Source organism: Sinohyriopsis cumingii, chromosome 12, assembly GCF_028554795.1.
Source record: "Sinohyriopsis cumingii isolate HCF-2022 chromosome 12, ASM2855479v2, whole genome shotgun sequence".
Classification (NCBI taxonomy): domain Eukaryota; kingdom Metazoa; phylum Mollusca; class Bivalvia; order Unionida; family Unionidae; genus Sinohyriopsis; species Sinohyriopsis cumingii.
In genome coordinates this window covers 58846523-58872479 of record NC_142972.1, presented here as the reverse complement: position 1 = coordinate 58872479, position 25957 = coordinate 58846523, and the positions used below count along the sequence as shown (strand labels likewise).

Here is a 25957-nt window from a genome sequence, read left to right as displayed (position 1 = left end):
CAATTGTCGATTTGGCCCCCTCGACGATGACAACGACGACGACGTCGTTTTTTTTTTTACCAGGCGCTGACGACACCGGATCCGCTGAGTGCAGAAAGTATCAATTAAACCAAATGACGATTGGACCAAATGTCGGATTCGCCCTTCCTGCTGCTACATAAACAGACAAAATAAAGACACAAATACATACTGTATAACACTTAGTTTAAAACCCTACTAACTTCTCCCGCACTGCATGGTTGACCACTATAGAATAATGTGGTCTCATAAATACGTTTGGATCTTTCAATAAAGCATAATCAGATAAACTAAATAAAGGAGGCCTAACGCGACCCAGGAAAAACACATAGAGAATAAAGAAGCGTGAACCTTGGATCGAGCGTAACCTACCTATCAACATCTTTAAAGACTATTATGAGGAACGACACATATTATCACTCGAATAATAAAATAGGAAATTATTTTTTTTAAACAAAATCTAAATAGTACACCATTCCATCGTCAAAATTAGAAAACCATAAAACAAATTAAAAGATACAATATAACATCATAAAGGAAGAAATACAACTGGGAAAGATATTTGATCTATACTTGCTGTCTCAAACATAAAGAAAATATAGCATACACACAATATAACACCATTACATATAGCAAACACTGAGACCTAGGCGACATATAGCAAAGGTTACAAAACATTTCAAGGGAAGGAACTTCGAGCAAGGTGAGGGAAACCAGACTCGGACGAACAACCCTTTAGATAACACTATGGAAACATAAATACCCCATCAAAAATTCTAAAAACTAAATTTTTTATATAAAATTTTGTTTTAATAAAACGTAGAACACATCTGAGGGGGAAAGACACAAATATAAAATACTTTTTATTTTTTTTTGGAAATGGGGCATCTGTCCATTGCCCCCACCCCACTCCCAAAAAGTGTGTGTGTGTGTGTGTGTGTGTGTGTGTTATTATACCCATTACATTACTTGCAAAATATATACGGTGCTGACATTTTCGGCAAGAGGGAGACCTACCGATATTCTGCATATAATTATTTTAATGTTTTTCAGAGCGAGAGTATTGGGGCCTGATCTGTTCAATATATTTCTCAACTGATACAGCAGGTATAATCAGAGGCGTAGCTGGGGGGGGGGGGGGGAAGGGGAGTACATATGTCCCCGGGCGCCAAGGTACAGGGGCGCCAAAATGAGGCTTACAACGTTACATTATAATAAGTAAACAAGGGTAATATTCAAAAATGTGATTAAACGGGGAGGGGGCTGGGGCGCCAGTTTTATAGTTCGTCCCCGGGCGCAAAATATCATAGCTACGCCTCTGGGTATAATAGAGACCCCCCCCCCCCCCCGAGTTTGCCACAGAGCGCTCGTGTAATGTACGGTTTAATACAAAATACATGATTGTGGGCAGGAATATACAAATTTTGGTCGATATACATGATCGTTGGTATCTATTCAAACGAGGGCCATGAAATACATTAGCAAATTCCTACAGTATTTTAAGGCAGACGATTACAAATTATTTAAACCACGTTTTTCATCTGTCACAGATTTTATAATCATTTTGAAGTGGCTGCTTTATCTCGAGGAAAACGAGCGGTAAGTTTTATACAAAACAAAATCTTAATAGCAATTTGATCACTTTTGCGTCATTTGACAGTAAGAATAGTAATAAATAGAGGATAATTTCTTTTCCTACGTTAGGCCTAATACCTGGTATGTTTTTTAGTGTGGTACACACACAAAAAACAACCCCAAAACGACACTAACAACATTTTAAAAAACCCACAAAAACGAGTGCCGTGCCGAAGCCACGGGCTAAAATGCTTTATTATCATTTTTTTTTTATTTATAGCATCAATCACAAATTGAAATATATACAGTATTAGCGTTGGAAAAGAAAGTTTTCTTTTTGTTATATTTTTTTTTCTCACCCTAGCGAAACACTTTCTGCAAATGACCTTAATAAAGAAAAATAATAAATTAACCTAAACCACTTTGAATGTCGACCGTATCTTTTATTTACACGGCATCATGCGCGGAAGAAAATACCAACTGAACCGGGATTTCAGACAGCAGATGAATTGAAGTTGATTCATTGAACATCATTAGCAATTGTACAATCAAACAGATGCAACAATGAAAAGTGGAACTATGAAAAATCGAGAATGTTAGATTTGCGAAGGATTTATTCCGAATCATTGTCTGCTAATAGAGAATTCATGTCAGTTGCTGTGTCGGCGATGCCCACACAGCGCGCCGTCCAAATGTGAAGTTGCGTTTTGCTGACAGACATAACACTGTGCCATAATTTATCTGATGGCATGTAAAGAAGCTGCTTAAATTATAGTATTTAAAAGTTTCTTCATTTTGTAAGAGCTCAAGAAATTAATTCTGGTTTGAAAGACAAGATGACGGTAAAACTCAGAAGACGTAGCTGTACAGTACCGTTGGTGTTGGAGACATCATAATAAAGGTAACTGCGTTAACTTCGCCTTTTGTTTGGTAATTTGTTGGATATTGTCTTTTGCTGATCTTCTTTGAGCTTGGAGTAAATTTTACATTCTGAACATTTTTATTTGCACTTATCTGCTTAATATGTATTGCTGGGATATCATATAGAATATGAAGTCAGTATAATGGTACTATATTTTACATATTTGAATGATAAAAGACTGGTAAATGATATAATGATAAACTACAAAATAAATAATTTGCCCATTATCCCAAATATGTTAATTAAAACAAACATTGAATGTAAATTCAGATATAATGAGCAGTTGTAAGAAGTAAGAAATAACATTTTATCCATTGAACCTGTTATGTGTTATCATCATCAGTTTTAAAATAAACACATGGAGACAAGTTTGCTTAAATTCTAAAATTAACACACACACACACACACACACACACACATATGGTATTTTAATCTAATACAGAAATGGTGACATTGATATATGCAGACCAATAGTTTTTTTTCTTCTACAGATATAACTTAAAAAGCCTAATTCTGAGAGTTTCACCTACAACATTCATGATGGGAAAGGGCCACTAATTAAGAGCTGACATATGTGGAAGAAAAATACCATCCATGTTGAAAAGGGCTAGAGGTAATGTGAGAAAACATAATTTATCAATCTTATTTAACATATTGTTGATATTTTATCTCAACTGGTCAAAAGGCTAAGTGGGTTTATGTAATGGTCCAGAGTGTGTTATTTATTTCACATCCCCTTCTGTCTTTCAACAGTAAGAAATTAGCTACTTCGGAGTCCATAGTTCTGATCAATTTGTTTATATAAAACTTGGTTTTGGGCTTAAATCAACATCTTGGATAAATCTAATAATGAGCAAAATCCAAGTATATACATGTGATCATGTATAAGATTAGTTGAGTTTTTTAACCAGCCTAAAAGCCATACTTCCACAATATAGGCTAAAATCATTAAGTTGTCCTTGAAGTTTGATGAGTGTTAACCATTAATAATAATAAGGTGATCTTTCATCTGAGTATGTTACCACCGCATGCAATATTTATACATGTAGTGCAGTTTTTACTAAACTTAGAATACATGCTTATATAAATGAGATCTAGATTGAAGAAGTGAAGATGCATACAAATACATGAGGTTATAACCACTACTGCTGATTCAAGTTTGATCATGCTTGGCCATTGGGCTTATATAGTCAAGTTTCACAATGATGCTTATTATGAGTGTGATAAAGGTATGGTAGTGAAGTGACCTTGCATCTGATTGGCAGAGTTTCTTATGATTTGCACAACAGTGTTTATGATCCAATTTAGATCTGACTTGTTTAATTATTTGCTTGTATGTCTGAGGCTATAAGCAAAATCTATGCATATAATGTGGTGGTTCTACATCTCACTAGCCATTCTTGCTACTGCTCTTAAAACTATTTCTCATTAATTTTATCAGACTTGGTGAATAGATTTATCTCATCAAGATATAGCAAAAGAGCAATTTTGTAAAAAAAATATTCATTCATATTAAACTCAAATTCTGCATCTGATTGGTTGACCTTGCAAATACTATAAGGGCTCTATTTCTGACAAAAAGATTATTTTGATCTAATGTAGCAGAAATGCTTATATGATCAAAACATTGAACATATTTGATGACAAATAAGAAATAGTTTTTCATGCAAATTTGATAAACATTGATAAATCGGTTCATATCATTAAAAGCTTGGAAGAGTTTGATTACATGCGAGACCATCACATATTAATCATTCTTTATTTAGAGAATTATTTTTGTCAGGATTTAGTAAAATATGTAAAATCAATATGGACTGGTTTTGTTATGTACAGCAACACTAGTTGTTTACTGAGTACTGAGGGAATTGGAGTAAGGCAAGGGTACACTGCAGTAGGTAACCTGGTTGACTTGATAACAGGATTTTAACACAAACATTTTTATCAGGAGTCTAGCATACTAACCATTGATTCACTGCAGATCCTGCCCCCATTAGTTACCTTTTAATACATAAAGCATTTGGGTTTTTTATGTCACAAATCCCATAGGGATTAAAATTAACATCATAGGTCTCACTGGATAGTTTCGTATTTTGACATCCCTCTAATTTTTAAGGTAGAAGGCATGAACCTAATTATCACAAGCCTAGCATTTATAAATTTACACATAAGCTAAATCTATAATGTGGTTCAGATTTACTTTGAGTTAGGCATGGAAATAGGTTGGCTTGTTGGTGACTGCCTGTCACAGTTAGATGAGCATTGGAGATCATATGCGTAACTTAGTCTGCAAATGAGCTGCCGACTTTTATTTCTGTCTGCTACAGAGGTAAATATAAAAAAATCTTGATGGTAGAGGGGTGATGAAAAGTATGCTAATTTGTTATAGTACTAGTGAACTTTATTCATGCATAAGGCACATACTGATTCTTTTAGTTGCCTTGTCACAGAAAAATATTGAAAATAGCTATTTCTAGTAAAAAATGAATGTAAAATGTACCTGCATCCTTTGACCCTACCAGAACCAAACTAAAAGCTCAAATTTGTGCAGCTGCTTTTGCTCATCACAAACATAATTGGGAGTATAACTGCTAACCCTACCCTCTAGCACACATTTAAGATCTTTAGAGTTTTTAAATACAGCCAGGAATTACATCACAATTAATACTTCCAGTTCAGTACCCACGAATGTAGTTCTAGTCTATTTTTAGAACATTTTTTCCTCTCTCATTTTGGTGGTGATAGAAGAGTTTTATTTATGCATTTTTGGTAGGGATTTAAAGGTAACTGTTTATTCTTGATAATATGAGCTCAGGGTGTTGTTGTCTGTATGTATTTTGGCGACAGTGCACAGTGAGTAATAAGGCCTTGGTGATGATCCGGAAGTGAAATACGTGTTCTGGTTACATGCTGTTATGTTGACAGTCAATGATCTAAAAAAAGAGCAGGTCAACCTTTGACAAGAACTTCACCGTGAAGTCATCTTTGAAGGTATTTTAGATTAACATATGATTTGCATTGATTGTCACACAGTGGAAAGGTCAGTACTGAGAAACAAATGTAGAGAACATATAGTAAAATTAATTGTGTACTATGTCCTGTCAGGGCAGTATTGGAGCAAAGTTTAAATTGGTATAAAATCTTTATTATTAATGATAGACACATGAAATTTTAATATGTCATGTATATTGACTTTTAAAATATAAAAATGAAATTAAAAGTAAAAAATTAATTTTTATTTTAAAAATTTTAATAAAATTTTTAAAAAATTAAAAAAAATAATTAAAAAACCCCTAAAATGCACATATATAATATTTTTGGGAATCATATTAAATGTTATCAGCATGTATGTATTCCTACACCATATAAAAGCTCCAATGTTGGATTTTTGTCACATTTTGTCAGAGAAAATATCTTTGTAGTCAAAATGAGACCTTCATTAAAAATACATGAAGACAAAATTATAATTTGTATTGGCCATTCAGACTATTTATTAGGGGTCCAATCAGTTAATTTATGTGTTTACGATGGGGTCACTTCCTGAGTAACAAACATCTGCTTGTATAGCCTTCAGTAATTCTTTATAAACATAGTTATAAGGTATTTAGTGAGAGGACAGCGATGAAAACTTTATACTAGAACCTACTCAAGTTCTGTACTAAATCATTTTAAGCTGTCTGAGAATGAAATACAGGTCAAAGGGATAAAATATGCTTCCCCCAGGTATATTTACCCTTGGATGTAAGAAAAAAGCAAAATGATGTAAGTTGAATACAAAATGCATTCCATTTCATTGTTCAGTTAGGTTAAGATATTATTGGTGTAGTGCGGCATTGTGGCCTATATGATGTTATGGGAATTCTAATGATCCATCTTGCTTTATGCATTATTAATTACTAATACTATTTGTTAACTGACACTCTAAAGATTACATAAGAAGCATTCAAACAAATTATTTGAATTTAACTTTGTACATGGTTACATATCCCACATGTACAAATATCCATCCATTTTAGAATGTTTGGGATCAAAAGTTCACATTCAGTACATCATATAGGCTGACATTGTACCTATAGTGAACCTGTAAAGCACATTTATGGCTATGTGCACTGAAAATATCCCAAAATGTTATTTTCATCATGAATATGCCTATGTATGGTAACATATTTCAGTTTAGTACTTTGACAGAGTGCGGTATTGAAACATCAGCTGATATCTGATTCCACTCAATCAATGAGCTTAATAATTGGTAACCAACACTCTTCAAAATACCATATAAATGTTCAAATAGATCATTTGAATTATGTTTGCACATTTGATCTTAACAAGTACATTGTATATGTCCCACATATGCAAATTTCCATCCTTGTTTACAAGTTTTGGGGATGAGAATTTCACATTTAGCTGATGATATAGGATTTATTGGTGCTTATAGTTGATTTGTATGACCACATTTGGCTGTATTCACTTGCAATATCCAAAATTGTTATTTCCCTCATGAATAAGAATGCTTATAGTAACACATTCTAATTTAGTACATTGTCACTTGACTTTCCTGTATACTGGTATGTAATAATGTTTACACCAATGATCAAACCTCACCACCCCAACATTGCCTTAAACTTTATGATACATAGTCTACATGATTAGTTATTTAACTTGTAAATGGCTAAATGTGCTTCTAGAAACCTCATATACTTTTAGGATGAATTTAACACTTTAATACATGGCCATTGCTTCACATTTCTGAGTGTCACTCTGTCAAGTTTAATATTTTCCCCCATGCTTGCAACCTTAATGTTAATTTGAAATCACCATATCTAACACATTTTAACTTCATTTACATAGATCTTACTGTTTTCTAGAATTAAGTGAAACATATTGTATCTTTTCAGGTCTAGCCTGGTATCTGGAACAGAGTGTTAGAGTTGGATCAGCTTGGAAGCTCTCCTGAGTAGTCTGGTGGTAATAGCATGGTTTCATAAGGGCATGTGCAGTGTACTGCCATAAGTGACCAAGATTAGTTCATATCACCACACTGATATATGGCACCTCAAAGACATGGCTTAGGTTTTCATGAGAGAGATCAGCACCATTTTTCAGTAAGGTAGAACCTCCCTAGAAACTATTTTCCTATCCCATTGCCACCTTTTGTTGTTATCGACATTGAAATGGAATGCATTTTTGCTATAAAACATGGTAGTGGTCCCATTAGAACTTTAAATCTGAATGTGCTATTAGCTATGGAAACAACTGCCTAAGTACCTGACACAATAAATGTGGAACATAGCACCTGTCAGTGTTTCTTTAGTGTGTACACCTATATGCATCTGGACAGGCATATTGCGGTTTGCTGCCAAAATCACTATGAGCTATGATGCTTCACTACCCCTGGGGAAAATGTTATCAGTTATACAGACCCAAACTACCATTTGTTTTAAATATCATTCATTAGTCAACTTTTCTGTCTAAAATTTGTCAAACTGTGTTTTAAAACTTGTATGAAAATTTCAGTTTTCAATAAAATTTAGTTTTTAAAATTTAAATGTTTATTTAATTTGCCATTAAAACTGAATTTATCAACATTTGTAACTTTCAAACATATTTTCAGACAGGGCTTATCTTGTATCACAATTAGGTTTTTACTGCATTGAAAAATTCCTATAATTAAGGAAGATATAGCAAATTTAGTTTTGGTTTCTCAAGAGCACTTGGACCAGAACTTGCACCCTGTGGAACACCAGCACTACATACTTTCTGACAGGTGTCACATGTTTTCCTTGCAAGGAAATTCAAAAAGACTTCATGTATAAAGTTGAAATAGGTATAGCATGCAAATATAAAAGTTTGACTAAAATTGGCGTAAAACATGGAGCCTGTCAGGAATTACATCACAATTAATACTTCCAGTTCAGTACCCACGAATGTAGTTCTAGTCTATTTTTAGAACATTTTTTCCTCTCTCATTTTGGTGGTGATAGAAGAGTTTTATTTATGCATTTTTGGTAGGGATTTAAAGGTAACTGTTTATTCTTGATAATATGAGCTCAGGGTGTTGTTGTCTGTATGTATTTTGGCGACAGTGCACAGTGAGTAATAAGGCCTTGGTGATGATCCGGAAGTGAAATATGTGTTCTGGTTACATGCTGTTATGTTGACAGTCAATGATCTAAAAAAAGAGCAGGTCAACCTTTGACAAGAACTTCACCGTGAAGTCATCTTTGAAGGTATTTTAGATTAACATATGATTTGCATTGATTGTCACACAGTGGAAAGGTCAGTACTGAGAAACAAGTGTAGAGAACATATAGTAAAATTAATTGTGTACTATGTCCAGCCTTCTAATTATACAAGTTTCATTACATTGGTCAATAATTAGTCACATGTGATGACACTTGTAACTAATCAAACCACAGCAACTGAGAGTAGACTAAGCACTGATATTTATATGGTACAGTGGCAATATACAGTCTGTCTGCCGCAACACATGAAACAAACTGGACAAATCTGAAAGCCTTGAATTTGACTTTATTTATCTGTATGGTAGAACAGAACCTGAGTTGAAAAGCTTTTAAAGAAAGACCTTGATATCAAACCTAATAATAACTGCAGGAGTTATATTATGGATAATTAACCATTCTCTCAGTTTCAAACTGGGCATTCTATCCCATGGGGTTCTAAATGTAAACCAAGTGTAACTGATATCCTAATGAACTGTAAAGACCATAGCAGCACAACAGCAGGGGACCAGATATGTCCAGATCCAGAAATCATAGACCAGTTTCAAACTGATGATGAACCACATAAAAATTACACATCTGCTAGAACTTATGTTATGAAGATAACTTAAATTGCATTATTATTAATCCTCCTCCTCACATTCATCATAATTGAGATGCATCATATATGTTTTATTGTAAAATAGTTTATGCAACATAATTCAGTGAAGACCTTTGCTGCCAATTTACCAGTGAACCATTTGTTTCAATGAACATATTTTATGTTGTAACAAGGAGCATCATTTAAACATTATGATACACTTATCATACCTGTATATGAAATCTTAATACTAACACTTATACTTGCAATACTACTACTAATAAAAACACCTGCATTGATAATTTGATTATGTTCAATTGGACTTGTATCTAAATGATCACCAGCTGTATGAAAAGACATATTTTAATATATAGATATTCGATGGAATACTAGTTACCACAATTGAATAGTCATATGATAAATGATATATTATTTTAAACAATCTATATTTGCAGTGAAACATACTTTTACATTATTTTCCCTTAAATTTCATTTATAGAGCAGTATACTCTGCATTCATTAAATTACTGAAATGGTTAATAATACAACAACAAATACTGCAACTTCCAGAATCACAAAAATCAAAAGATATAAACAGAAACTTCCCTACATGTATCAACAGTTGTCACTTAATAGACAGAACTATGAAGATTTAGAATAGGATGTTAACAAATTAGGTATTCAAGTTAAAAAGAAAAAAATACCAAGTAAGCTTACTACCAAAAAATCAAACAATAACAGTGAATTTTAGTACATTCCCAAGAAACAGAATATATGATTTTTCTTAACTTGATCTGATAATCTTAAATCTATAGAAAATGATTCATATTGTATGACTAAAATATGTGAACAAAAATTCCATCACCTTTTTCAGATGCAACATGCATACCCCAACCCATCCTTCTTGATCATAAAGTATACCAGCATTCCACTATAAGATGGGGAGCTGTAGTGGCTCAGTGGTTAGCTTTCTGGACCTGTGAAATAAGGTAGGTTCAAATTCTACCATCAGACCAACCTGGGTTAGCTACCATGGTGTGTCCTTGGGCAAGGCACTATACTTAAAGTGCCTTGGCACTAAATAACTTACTTGTGTTGGTTTACGATAAAAGGCCAAACCAAACACAAAAAAACAACAACTTTAAAATATGAGTTTTGTCAATACTAAGTAAAGGAAAATCATACTGAAGAAATGTTTTTGTTAATACAGTTTAATGGATCTAAACAATCTCTTTCTTCTGCAGGAGTTTAAAATGTTAAATTAAAAAGGTCATGGTACACATTGCTTTGTTCGTACACATCAGGCTCCGTAACCCATATCCAACTAAAAATTTTAGTAGAGTCTGAATAAAACATATTTTAATCTGGATGATAATATTCTTTCTCCATTCATATATTACACCACCAAGATTGATCCAAATAAGATTACATTTTACTATAACACTGAGGATGAGTATGCCTCTTAACAACTGATAAATGTGGAGAGAATGGAGTTAAACTGAACTTTGATTTCTTTTCAACCATAGCACAAGATGATCATTTATTATGAAAAAACGTGAATAAAGTTGGAGTTCATAACCATGACAGTCGTGATATAATATAAATTCAATATATTATTGTTGTCTTGAGGTATAGTTCTGTATATTACAATCTCACACAAGATCAGGGTATATTTTAGTACCATACAGTTAATTCGGGATTGTATTAATACCTATTCTGGTGAATGAACATTAAATAAGATTTACTATTTTGGAACCAGTTGCAATAAAGTTTACTAAACAAGAGAAAATATGACTTTACTATAATATCTAAAATGTAAAATCTGCAAACAGAATACTTGCTTGACTTTACACTTCAATTATTTATTTGAAATGAATTTATACAAATGGCATTAAATTGGGTTTCAGGCTGGTAATGACAATGGTAGTAGTGAATAGGGACGGTCTAGGGACTAGGGAACTTCCATGTTAAAAAGGGTATATCCACTCTGGGGACTATGTAATTTAACATGGGAGAAAAAAAAATATCCATTCTAGGGACAAGGGGAATTTAACATGGGAGAAACAAAAAAAACTATTCACTCTAGGGACAAGGGAAATTGAACATGGGGAATAAATCATGGGACTGTCTTGGGACTAGGGGAAATGGAACAGGGTCGGGACCCTATTTTAATAAGGTCCCGACCTGATGGGTCTATGAAAATGGAACAGGCGAAAATTGAAACAGGGAGGGGTCTCTATTTTTTTATTATTTTTTTAAACAAAAAAATAAAAAAAGGGGTAGGCAATTGAAAGTCAAGATCTTTTCGAGAGATAGGAATGGCCCTCAAAAGGGCCTTTGGTTTTATGTTAATATACCCTTAACATAAAGGGCATCTGTGACATCTTCTTCTTGACCTTAGGCTGCGCCTGACTGCAGGACCATAGATTAAGACTCTTTTGAGGCATCCTTGATGCTCCACATAAGATTCTTCGCATCCACAGGCTGGTGTCTGTCCTGTGGATAACTGTCCAGTTGGATCGGACATACATTGGTATGTCCGTCCGGAACATCATCGAAGACACAAGCGTTGAAGATAGTACGTCGGTCCACATGTTGGGGTGCTGAGTAACAGGTGAAGGAATGCAGTGAACTGTACTTATTTATAGGGAGAGGAAGGATTGAAACGGATTGAGTTTGTTGACCAATCCAAACACGCGTTACAAAATTCAGTCAGCCCACGTCCAATCCAAAGAGAGCAGTCTGTGACGTCACATAGTCTATATAGATTCGCTAGCGCCTGTGCGCAGTAAATCTAAGCGACAGTTTTTCAACATGACGGAAACTCAGAAAACGATCAATTGGGGTGCACTGATGGTGGAGACTACCCAAGGGAACTCAGACTTACTTTCAGAAGAGGTGAATTGGGATTTTGTGGATTTTTTTACCTTGCAAGAATTTGTTCCTGAACCTTCGTCACCTTCTCCTTCATTACCGCACATGGAAAATTTTAGACAGAGACAGAAAGAAGAATTGGAGAAATTTATACAACAGCAAAAGGAAGCGGAACAAGCTTTTCTCCTACAGCAACAGCAGCAAGAAGAAGAGGTAAGAAAAAAACAACAAGAAGAAGAAGCAGCAGCAAAGAAACAAGGGTGTCAAAATCAAACGGTCACGGTACTGTTAGACATTTTAGCGGAGTTAAGAAGTCTGAAACAAATGTATCAGACTTCTTTATTACGGCTGAAGAGAATACGACCTTCCCAAGCTAAACACTCCAACCCTGTGACTACGCCTACTGCACCACCCTTAGTGATTTCAACGAAATCATCATCAACAGTACGCAGTCCAGAATTAGGCCTTGGCCGTGGCAAAGGCTTAAGACAGTTAAAGTTGATTGTTTAAACTCACCCCTTACACCAAAAAAGGCCCTTTTCAGGGCCATCCACGTCTCTCGAAAAGAGATAGACTTTCAATTGCCAATAACTAAAAAAAATCATTTTACCCAATAGTACCTGTCTGTGTATGACTGTGCGTGAGTGTAAGTTCTTATTTTAAAATCAAAACCCAAAGACACTTACCTTTTATAATTAATTTATTCTTTTATAAATATTTACAATTCACAATTCACAACAGAGCACTTTAAAAAGTTCATAGACTTATTCTGTCTCATTGTTCACTCTCTGTTTTTTTAATTTCTTCACCGTCATAGTCTTTTCCTCCTCTTCCTCCTCACTTTCTTCCCTTCTTTTCTTCTTCTGTTTCTTTTTCTTCACCTGTCTGTTTTCTTCCTCTTCTTCTTCCTCTTCCTCTGAAGAATCCCTCTCTTCTTCTGACTCCTCTTGTTTCTTTTTTGGGCAGTCTGGTGACCAATGTCCTTTTTCTTGACAATAATAACAGGTATCTTGACTTTTGTCTCTTCTAACCCCTTTTTTTTCTTTTTTGACGGCCTGGACACTCTGAAGACCAATGCCCTTTCTTCTGACAGATATAGCAAGTATCTTGACTTTTATCTTGAAAGGAAGGAGAGTAGTCCGTCGGCTGGTCTGAAGAGAATTTTCTAATGACCCCTCGCAAAGCTCTGATGAAACGTTCGATCTTGGTAGTCTCTTCCATCGTTGTGCTCAGTTTGAGAGTGAAATGAATAGTGAAAGGACAAGACACATACCCTTTATATACGCTGGTCTGCTATGACTATAAATTAGTCCATGGTGTTTAAACTTTAGTCATTTGACTTTTTGCTATCGAGATGAAATGATCCAATTCATTTGAGAAGAAAGAAGAAGAAAGTAAGAGGCAGAAACGTGATCTATCGCCTCGTACCAGGGCTGAAGTCTTGGCACAAATTCATGCCAGTGATTTTGAAGAGGACATGAGTGAACCAGAATCCAAACCCTCTAAACAAAGTTTACCACCCTTAGTCAACCCTGAATAGTACTGTGACATTCGAGAGACGGAAAAGCGTCCCTCTAGAAAATTTAGAACTACGGCTTACAAATACACAGTGAAGTTTAAAGATTTCAAGTCTGAAGTACTGTTAGAGAAAGCAGAAGGGTTCATCACCGACATGTGGGATTCTTTGCTCACCACACTCAAGCGACAATGTCAACCCAAAGAAGATGATCGCTTGAGACTTTCCATACAACATGACGGCTTGAAATCCCCTGTTTGGATCGAGTTTAGCAGCCCTGCAGAATTGACCACTTCCAAAGTCATGGACAAGATTCAACACGTGCAACAATCTAATGACCAGTTTGACATCACCGATGGAAAAGCCACACTGGACATGACCCACGTCTCTCCTCCTCAAGGGACCGGACAATGTAGAAAGACCTTATTGGTCAACACCCTTCGCATTACCAAAACAAGTCTTGTCCAAATTAACAATTTTCAAGACCACATGTGTTTAGCCCGAGCCATCGTGGTGGGATGAACCTATGCCGACAAGAACGACATGGTAGAATGGAAAAGAGCCTGGGAGAACATTCGAAAATCGAACCGAGCCAAACAACAAAATGAAGCAGAACTTCTGTTACAACAAGCATGCCTGTCCAAAGACACATCCTGTGGCATTCCTGAGATACAAAAATTGCAAGATGCCCTAGCTCCATGATACACCTTGAAAGTGCACCCTCAAGAAGTGCGCGGGTCTCTGTTGTTTCGAGGGAAAGACTTTAAGGATGGAAAATACATTCACCTCTATCATCACGATGACCATTTCGATACCATTACCACTATCACTGGATTCCTGGGATACAAATATTACTGTGAGAAATGTGACTTATGATGGTTATAATAATCGAGAGCAACACAAACATTGTGGATCGAAATGCTCAGGATGTTTGGCCTCTCAACCCTGTCTGAGCGAAGGGCAAGAACCAGTGCATTGTCCTGCTTGTCTGCGCACATTTGTCAGCCCTGCCTGTTACCAACAACATCTGAAGATGCAAGGTTCACAGAAGAAATGTGCTTGTCAACTCCTGAGATTGTGCCCAATGTGTGGACAAGGTCTATGTATCAACAGTACCAAGGCACACGTATGTTCAGGAAAGAAAAAATGTCACATTTGTCACTGCATCGTGGACTTGGAACACCAATGCTACATGCAAAAATACCAATCCCAACCAGAGAAAGAAGATGGTCACAAGAAGAAGAAAGGCAATTTCATCTTTTCGATTTCGAATGCATGCAAGAGACCGGTATTCACATTCCTAATTTCTGCGTGGCTCATCGAGCATGCGAGAAGTGATTCAAGAACCTATCTTGAGTTATTGCCCTCACTGCAGTAAGATTCCTGGAGGGCGTGAAAAAATCTTTCAAGGACCGAACACACTAGCCGATTTCACACAATGGGTCTTAGACCCCATCGACAAGACGTGGAGCCAAGAGGACATCGAACATTATTATGGAGAATGTCATCACCATGCCACGGTGATGGCTCATAATTTCTCCGGATACGATGGACAGTTTCTTTTGAGATGCTATACGGAACGTGGCACCGAGCGTCCTAAAGTCACTTTGAACGGAGCCAAAATCATTTTCTTGCAAGTGGGACAAGTGCAGTTTAAAGATTCGATGAGCTACTTAGCCATGCCTTTGAGTCGAATGCCTAAAATGTTTGGAATGACAGAAATGGCTAAAGGGTACTTTCCACACTTTTTCAATACAGAAGCCAATCAACACGCCGTTCTACCCCATTTGCCTCAGGCTCACTATTACGACCCTGACAACATGCGTACCGAACGAGAAACTTTCTACGCTTGGTACCAGGCTCACGCCTCCGACCCTTTTGACTTTCAGGAAGAAATGCTAAAGTATCGTCATTCCGACGTGGACATTTTACGGCGATGCTGTGGAAAATTTCGAGAACTGTTCATGGAACACGGAGGGGTTGATCCTTTGAAAGAAGCTTGCACCATTGCCAAAGCATGTTCCTTAGTCTACCAACAACGATTCATGCTTGAAAACACTGTGGCTGTCATCAGTCCTCAAACGACCAACTATGTCAAACGTCAATACTCGGTCAAAGCCCCATGCTGGTTGCATTACTTGTGCGACAAGGAAGACAAATGGATTCAGCATGCCCGCAATGGACAGGGCGAAAAGATCATCGGAATGCATTCGGTCGATGGCTGGGACTTAGAAAACCCCAAGATCATGTACGAGTTTAACGGTTGCTTATTTCACGGATGTCCCGTCTGTTACCCTGACCGCGGCACTAAAAATCAGTTCTTACAACGAACCATGGAAGACTTGTACCAGGCCATTTGTCAGCGACGCCTAAAGTTAGAACAGGAAGGATACCAAGTGGTGGAAATGTGGGAACACAAATACGATCACCGTTTGAACACCGATCCCAAGTTTAAACGCCTCATGGAAAGTTGCCAGTTCATGGACCCCCTGAACCCGAGGGATAGTTTGTACGGAGGAAGGACCAATGCCACCTGTTTGCTGTACCAAGCTGATGAAGAGAAAGGAGAAAAAATCAAATACTTGGACGTGTGTTCACTGTATCCCTACGTGTGCAAATATTGTTGCTTTCCTGCAGGGCACCCACAATTGTTCACCGAACACATCGACCTAAAAAACATTCGACACTACGAAGGCTTGATCAAGTGCAAAGTTTTGCCTCCCACGAACCTATACCATCCCGTCTTACCTCGCCATTGCCAAGGCAAACTTATGTTTCCTTTGTGCCGTACTTGTGCTGAAACGTGCAACCAAGATCAACCTTGTCATCACACCCAGGAAGAACGGGCCTTGACGGGGACATGGGTCAGCGTAGAATTGTTCAAAGCTCTGAACATGGGATACCAACTGTTAGAAGTGTACGAAATTTGCCACTTTCCCAAGACACAATAATTCCACAAGGGTGACCCCACGCAGAAAGGCATTTTCGCAGACTACGTGGATGCCTTTTTGAAACTGAAGCAAGAAGCCAGTGGCTATCTGTCCTGGTGTCACACTCCCGAAGACCAAAAGACATTCAGAGAGAAATTCTGGGCACAAGAAGGCATTACTTTAGATCACATTGAGAAAAACGAAGGCAGGCGATCGTTTGCCAAAGTGATGTTAAATTGCTTGTGGGGTAAAATGGCACAATGACTGTGTTTACCCAAGACGGAGTATTTGACCGAACCTTCCCGCTACTTTCAGATGATTCACGACAAAGCCAAATTCATGAAACACGTGGACGTCGTTCGTGAGGATTTGATCTTGGTGAATTACGAAGAAGATCTGAACTTTGTAGAAGATGACCCCTTTGGAAATGTCATCATTGCAGCTTACATGACAGCTCATGCTCGCTTAAAATTGTATGAAGCTTTAGAACTGTTAGGGGAACGTGTCTTGTACTTTGACGTGGACAGTTGCATTTATATCGATCACCCGAGTCAACAGCACCCTGACATCGAAGGAGACTGTTTAGGAGCCTGGACAGACGAGCACCCCGATGACAAGATTCTAAGTTTCGTCAGTGGTGGTTCCAAAAATTACGGCTACGAATACTGGGACAAACAAGAAGTGCACACGAAGTGTAAAGTGAAAGGACTTACTCTGAATTATCGTACCAGTCGAGTGGTCAACTTTGGCGTATTGAAAGAAGCCTTGCAGTCTAGAGAAAGTGACCACCTATCAACCCAACAAGATTGTACGTTTACCCACACACCACATCGTCAGTCGACCCTTGGAAAAAGTCTATCAAATCGTGTAGCAGAAGCGAGTGCGGTTTCCCACCCACTTTACTTTGCCGTATGGACATGTCGGTATAAAACATTGGTTGTAAGAGGATAGCCACCCACCAGAAGGATGACTTCGCCACAGCAAGAAGCGAGTGAGAAATCCAGCGAGAACTCCAAGTTCAAACCCTACCATTTTCCAGTCTTCTTACCTGACTATTGTGATTGTGCCCGTCGATTGGACATGTTTCAAAAATGGCCTACGGATAGGGAAGGATTACCTTCTTCATATGTTTTAGCTAGAACAGGATTTGTCTACTTCGGACCTGAGTCAGGATTGGGATACGAAGTACAGTGTTTCGCTTGCGGACTGAAGTTACGAATGGATCTATGTATCTACAAAGATTCAGCTATTCTGGAACATACTCGATGGTCTCCGCACTGCCCTTACCTTTCAATGGCCTTTCCACCCATTAAACTACGGTACAATTATGACGGTACCTTAGAGACGGTACCTTCCAAAACTAGACGTAAACACATTGCATCCTATTTCATTGTTGTTTCTTTTCCACATAATAGTTTATTTTTTTATAAAATGTTAAACTTTACTAATCTTTTTTCAAGATCACTTTAGTTTGCAAAAATATATCTTGTCATTTATTGGCATTCTACATTGAATTTTGTAAACTAGCTATAAACCTGACCTAATTACTCAACTTAACTGCTGACAGAAACAATCTACAGTAAATGTATTTCATTTCTCTAGCTCGATGGATAAACATTACATCTTTTAAAGCTGTGCACAGAATAGGCCGACATATCACGAGTCAGGAAAACATGGGGGTGGTATCCCGTGTGTCCAAAATTAATATCATTTTGAATAGAATATTCTAGAGACAATTGCCTCTTTTCAAATGGTAAGCATTGCTTTTTTTTATTTTCGTCAATCTGTCAAATTTGGTATGCATTTTGCTTTAATATTTGAGATGGAAACCTTAGGTGCATAGAAATGTCAGACAGCATTGTACATCATGGATGGTGTCCAACATACTTTTATGATCATAAAACAAAATCCCATTGTTTTAGTTATGGCCACTGATTTAAAAAATATTCATCCAAGCTAAATATAATAATAATAATAATGAGAACTTTGTATAGCGCCTAATCTTTAGAAGCTCTAAGTGCTTTGCAACATTAGACAACATAAAAACATACACAATGATATGATTACAAAAACAAACGCCATGAAATTAGAAAACATAAAAAACATGCTGAGAATATTTAAGGTAGTTAACATTATTAAGTCATTAAGTTTGTTTTTGCAGTCAGAATAAGTAGTTTTGAGAGCACTCTTGAATGGGATCACTGCGTCTTTGTGTCTAAGTTCAGTGGGCAATTCATTCCATGTTGCTGGGCGCTGGTATGCAAAAGAATGCTGTCCATGTGACTCTGTTTTCATAGTGAGAATAATGAGTATATGATTGTCGGAAGAGGAGTGTAAGTATCTTGCTTGTGTGTACACATAGGTGAGGTCGGATAGGTATGTTGGACTAGAGTCTGTCAGTGAAACGTAGCACAGAGAACTAATGTTGTGTTTGATTCTGGATCGAATGGATAGCCAGTGTTGGGTACAGAGCAGCGGGGAGGTGTGCTCTGATTGTGGTACTCGAAGTATGATCCAAGCAGCTATGTTTTGAACTTTTTGAAGTCTCTGCAGTAGATATTAAGATGAACCAGACAGAATTGAGTTACCATAGTCCAGTCTTGAAAGTAGTAATGAACACACAAGTGTTTTAGTGGCATCAGCTGAAAGATATCTGAGAATGGAGCTGATGTGTCTCAGCTCAAGATATGCAGCCTTGCATATGTTCATGACATGTTGGTGCAATGTGAGAGTACTGTCCAGAGTAACACCTAGGTTTTGTACTGATTGTGTGAATTTAATGTTGGTGTTGCTGATATTTATTGTGTGAGGTAAAGGATGTGAATGAGAAAGTCTTTGTGTTGTAATCAGAATGGCCTCAGTTTTATCATCATTCATCTGCAGCTTGTTACAAGTCATCCATGATTTCACATCAGAAATGCACATCTCTACACCTTGGATGGTAGCATCAACTTCAGTTGGGTGGCTAGATTTGTATATTTGGGTGTCATCAGTGTACAATTGGTGAGACACTGGATGATGATCTATGACACTTGAGAGCAGCTGAGTGTATAGAGTGTAGAGAACAGGTCCAAGAACAGACCCCTGTGCAACACCACAACATAGATCAACTGGGCTGGAGTGTAATCTATTTGCAGACACAATTTGTGTCCTGTGGCAAGGGCGATATGCAGATTGTACATTGCTAAAAAGACTGTTTGAATTCAGACAAGATGCAAGCTGGGATTGAACAACCTTTTGTAAGATTTTTTATATGAATTGGAGATTAGAAACCGGGCAGTAGTTCTTTAAATCCTTATGGTGTAGTGTTAGTTTCTTCAGCAGAGGTTTTACAATGGGAGTTTTGAAAAATGATGGAAATTATGCTGATGAGAGAGAGGTATTAATAACATCAGTTAGTGAAGGCAATACTGGATCTAAGCACTCAAGCAGCAGTAATGTTGGAATTGGATCAAGTTCACATGACTTTGGTGCACTCTAGGATGATTACTTAAAAATGCATTTATTGGTGGTGAGAGACTAAATACATGACTTGATACTTGTGTTTAGCATTAATTGGAAAGCTGAAGATTAGTAACCTTTTGACATACATATCTTAATTGTACCATTTAATTTACAAAATTCAATGTAATTTGCATTGGTAAAATGTGTAGCACAAGAAAAGTCATTATGAATCAGAGATAAATCATATCTTTGTTTTGTCTGGAGCTTGACTAATTTATTCCACATTTCTGTACACTATTTTGTCTTTAATCCAGGATTATTCACTGCATTCGGATGCATTTCATGGTGAAAATTCACCAGCTGGATTTAAAAGTGGTGAATATTGCTAGCGATTGTTCTGCAAACCCTGTATGTCACAAGGAGTCAGTGTATTCAAGGACTCATACAGTATTTACAAGTTCTCATTGACATTTCAGATGAAAATGAAGAACTGAAAAAAGATGAAAATCTCAAGTGGAAACCTTTCTGGTCAGCCATCTCATCCAAAACCTCCTGAAATGGAGAGTATTTTGCAGACTCCAAGATTTCCTCTTATCCTGCTGGTATGTTCTATTTAGTTTATCTGGTCTCTTTTTATTTTTTATCAATTGCTTTTATACCATGCCACAATTGGAAATTCTTTATCAAAAGTATGTATAAATTTCATCATTTTCTGTCTGTTTAATAAGATGTGTTTAAGAGTACTTACTTACTCATGATGCTGTATATATGAGATTAGATGTTTTGTTAAAAAAAGAATGCATTTTGTGATATATTGTATCATTGCTTTATATACAGTGGTCATTGCAACCAGTATGCATTTTGTTTACATGCCAAAAAATCCAGTCTGATTTCTTTGTTTCTTTTTTACTGCAATTAAGGAGTAGTGATAATCTTTATACTCTTAGCTGCATCCAGAAGGACAACACCATCACCATCCCCATCCACTCTGGAGTGGAGAATATAAAGATTTCTCTCTGCCAGTTCCTCTGCAAGTAGTAAGTATTGAGGATGGAAAAAAAATGTACATTATAGAATAATGAAACAAATACTACAGGTGTTGACTTTTATATAATCTCTTATTTCATTTACAGCTCTCTAAATACGAGTAGGTCAATTATACACTGTATTTATGAATTTAATTCTCATCTAAGGTAGTAGAACTGTTTTATGTTTGACAAAATGTTGGGTAATTTGTGGCCATACACTAAAAACACATTTTGTAGCATTTAAAAATGCTTATGTTCAATGCACGTAAAACTCATTGGTTTGTTGTCACTTCAGTTGATAATAGTCTTGTCATCTTGTAGACATTTTGAATGTTAGTGTTCAATGCTAAGGTCATATACATTGATTCAACATCAAAATTTGTTTGCAAAATGGAAGATTATGACATGAAAGCACAAGCTCTTGTAGCTTAGATACTGTTATTTCAGAACATTGTGAGATGTTAATTAATTAAATTATAGGTCATAAAACATACTGTTCAGGACTTATTTGTGCAAATAAACAATGAATTGTTTTTCATTGATGTGTCGACTGTTCATCATTCCATTGTTTTTTTTTATTTTTCTTTCTGATGTATACCATTGTCTTGTGTAAGTCAGACGCCTAAACCATCTACATTGAATGCAGACTTTACAGACACCAGCAGTGAAACAACATATCCAGGGAATAAAAAAATAAAGGATTATGGGAAAAGTTTTCATATAAACTGTACAAAAACCATGTATTTCATTCCATAAATATATTTCATTGTTAAACCCATGTTCACTGTACAGATCTTTTTAAGGAGTTTATAATAATGATCTTGATCTTTCAAAACTAATTTCATCACAAATCTGTTACAGATTTCCAGTTCAATGTACTTATGAAACTGGACACAAATATTGAGAATTTGTTGGAGCAGCTGGCCCTCCAAGTTCATACACAAGGCCCAGACACAGAATATAGAGAAGAAATTCTTGCATTGCCATGTGATTCAGTGGAGGAACTAGAGGGCCTTTGCCAGAGGTTGGAGGAGAATCCCAAACTCTCCAAGAAGATGGTAAATTGGGGCTTTATTTTCTATTTAAAAAAACTGTTATAACCTTTATTTGCTGTTGTGAACCTCAATATGCATTATGCAAGTTCTGCAGTGCCTGTATAATTATTTTTGGGGGTGGGGTGAACATGTAGTGGTCGGCTGTTTTGTCTTACGGATGTAGGCCAAAACATGTTTAGAGATGAACATGTAACAGGTATTTTACTACATATACACTATTACATATTATGTGGCTACTTTAATTCAATCCTTGAGTGAATGTCATTTATGAAGTTAATAGATTCACGGTGGTTAATTTGGTTTATAATTGCTATTAGTACATTGTGTTGCATAGTTAATGTTATCAAATTTTTTTCAAGTTAGAGAAATTAAATTTGCTTGCAAAACCATGGCAAAAAATAACTATATACAAGCATATTTTGTCACATCGATCATGAAATACTACTACTAATAATAATATCAAAATCAAAAAATAGTAATATTATTATTATTATTATTTTCAGATATGCTACTTGAGCTCCCTTGGCAGGTTTACAATTGGGGATAGTGTCTGCAGGATGATGAAAAAGCTTAAAACAAAAAGACTGGCCAGAGTATAGTCCAAAGGGACGTAAAGGGAAAAAAGCATTTCAAGAGCTTGTGATATGTCAGGTTTTGATAAGTAAGTATGGCTTGATTTAAATTGTGTTTTTCATGTGACTTGCCAGAGATTTTTAAATGAATTGATAAAGTAACTTGAGACCACATTTCAAAGTACATGTTTTAAAAATATTCCATTGATTATTGCTGGCATTTAGAAAAATGCAATGCATCCTTTGTTGTGAAACTTTTTTAAAACATTGTATTACTCTTGCAGAAGCCTGCTTGAAAACTAATGGCAAAGCAAAGGCAAATGGAATAGAAGAGACCATATCAGAGACCCTCAAATATGCACCCAACCAACGCAGAATGATAAAAAACAAGGTAATCCAAATGACTCTTATTTCATCAATATTGGATTCAGTTTCGTCTTTTAAAGCATAGTATTTGCAAAGCGGATGCATTTCTAAACTGATAACAAAATCAGCTTATCCTATTGCCCAGGACTATCAAAGCTAGAGTCCAGCTAACTACAATATGCATATATCTTGTCTGATCGGACAAGTGCCTCCATTTGGAATTTTTATTCACATGAAATATTTGGATGAAATAAATTCATCTTTGTGCAAATTGATTGCACCATCCACTTGCCAGAAATGATAAGTAAGTGCAAAGTTATCTTGTATCATGGCTTAACGATAGTAAGGGAAGCACAAGTGCAGTGAAGAAAATTTCATACATTTTTATAATGCTGATTAACATGACTTCTGGGGGCCCCGAGTGGCTGAGTGGTCTAAAGCGCTCTTCGTTACGGATCACTGCCATCTCACCTCTGTCTGCGGCGGTTCGAGTCTAAGATTCAGCCAATGTGGGTATATGAGAAAGCTTGCCAGTAGCTTCTCGAGGGTCGGTGGTTCTTTCCGGGGTTTTCCCGGGTTCTTCCTCCACCATTAATACTGGCCGCCATGTATAGTCTATCGTGTGCTGAAAAATGGCGTTAAACCCCACAACAACAACAACAACAACATGACTTCTGCATATGTAACTAGTGCTGAGATGATATGACTTTATTTAAGCATTACAATTTTGTTTTAATTTGCAGGTGCCTGAGCAGAAGAAGTAATAGATAAACTTTACAGTGGAGTTGGAGACTGATTCTGATTCATAATCTTAATTAAATCTAGAAAATAAACATTAAAGTCATATTAAAATATCTGTTGTATTGTTTCCTTCTTTCATTTTTCTCTTAAAAACAAATGTCTGAACCTTTAGTCTGTAAATTCAGTGGATTCCTTATCAGCCCATCTACTTTTACTTTACACCATGCTACTTTAAAAAAAAAATGAATTATCCCCATTGGGGTAGGTCCCCCCAACCCCCCACCCTACTTTGTCAACTTACCTGCCACATTTAAATCTAATGGAAGGCCCTGCTGTAAAGCCTGTTAGTAAAACTACCCAACAAGAGGATTCCATACATTTGCAACTCCTAGGTGGATGGTAATGTTTTCATTTTTGTAATGTAGATTTGGATATTCTTGCCACCAGTATGGAATATGTGTTTCAGAAACACAAGCAGCTTTCTTCAGATTTGCATATAGGTTTTATATGTTGTGAGTATGTTGTAGGAAGTTTTTTTAAATAACATCATATGAGATGATGCCAGTGGAAATGGCAGAAAAGTGTCTGTATTGTTCACCAACTACACCTTGTTCTTACAAAATGTGGCTGTTACACATTCCCATGATGATGTCACTGACAGCCATCAGTGAGGAATGCCCCAACAAGCATAATACAAAAAGCTTCCATTGTAATTGTTACAATTCCATTCTGACCACTCCGGTGTCCTAGTGGTTAGAGCATCCGCCTCAGAAGCGGGAGGTCATGGGTTCAAACCCCAGCCAAGTCATACCAAAGACTTACAAAAATGGTATTAACAGCTACCTCGCTAGACGCTCAGCATTAAGAGGTTAGTGTTAGGACTGATTGGCCTGGTGTCAGGATAATGTGACTGGGTGCAACATCATACTACATGTTTGCAGCATGATGCCCCAGTGCTATACATCACTATAAACTGCCACACTGCAGACATCGTAGCAATATGACTGAAAAATTATTCAAGCTATGTTAAAAATCCAATCACACACACACAATTCCATTCTACGATCCAGAACCAACACTAATTCCGTACTACAGTTCTTGCATTTCAATCCAATTTTGCTTTTGAAATGTAGTGCCACTCAATTCATAATGAACCCATTCATTTCAAACACTCGCAAATACATATTATTCCTGTCTACAACTGAAAAATATCTATATAAAAAAACGTGTAACTGTGTTTTATGCAAGGGCATGGAGATGCACAAAAACTTGCACCTGAAGCTTGAATAAATCCCCGACTGTGGATAAGACTTTACCCATCGATTACCCCAGCTTGGGGATAAATTCCGACCGTGGCGATTTATTATATATCCTATGACTGCTCCAGCTTGAGGGCAAAATCCAAGCACATCCCTAAAAAGATAACAAGTATAGCGGCTCTTTACCTTCTGTAAATGCCACTTGAGCTTCCTGATGCTGTTGTATCTGCCATTTGACAGAATCACGAATGTGGATATATTTCTTAATTGCCTCTAGTTGTTGAGTTAGTTTAGCTGTATGAAATTCCTTTGTGCAGACTCACTCATTATTAATATTACAACAGTGATTTAATTACACATTACCTGTCAGCACACCGATGATAAGTCAGTTATTTTATAACACACCAACAAGCTTGCCCCTTGCACCCCCCCCCTTTTTTTTTATTTGGGCACCTGTGGACATGAATCTGCAAGGTTCAAATTGTCATTTTTAATATAAGATCTCAACATTTTTAAGGCCTTAATTTTAAAGACATCCTTAAAACCCCCAAAAGGTTATCAACTGGATCACCAGCCTTCGTTTAGAGTAACAGCAAGTATATATATATATATTTAGGTCTAAGGAAACACAATAAAAATGTTTGATTTAACAATGACATATTTGCCTCAGGTCTGTGATCCTGAAGTGAATATTAATTGTCCATTTATTTTCTTGGCTTTTCTTTACTAGGAAATTGATTATAGAGATTTCTGCGATGGTGAAGGCAATGTAAAAATTGGTTACTATAACATACTTTTTACGCCATGTTTGAAAAAATAAATCCAGTGGAAAGGTTATAGT

The 25957-nt window shown here is 36.5% G+C and overlaps 1 long non-coding RNA gene across 7 annotated transcripts; it reads left to right on the top strand.

Moving 5' to 3' along the window:
* The first annotated feature begins 1360 nt into the window (after positions 1 to 1360).
* Positions 1361 to 23972, top strand: LOC149786546 (uncharacterized). 7 transcript variants are annotated; one of them, XR_016424960.1, is made up of 10 exons: positions 1361 to 2494; positions 3007 to 3128; positions 7408 to 7619; positions 10206 to 10320; positions 20572 to 20697; positions 21043 to 21132; positions 21985 to 22181; positions 22682 to 22839; positions 23035 to 23141; positions 23860 to 23972. It is a non-coding gene; the product is annotated as an uncharacterized LOC149786546 (long non-coding RNA). The 7 variants fall into 7 exon arrangements; XR_016424962.1 differs by lacking the exon at positions 21043 to 21132; XR_016424959.1 differs by having other exon boundaries at positions 20572 to 21132.
* Positions 23973 to 25957: the final 1985 nt, after the last annotated feature.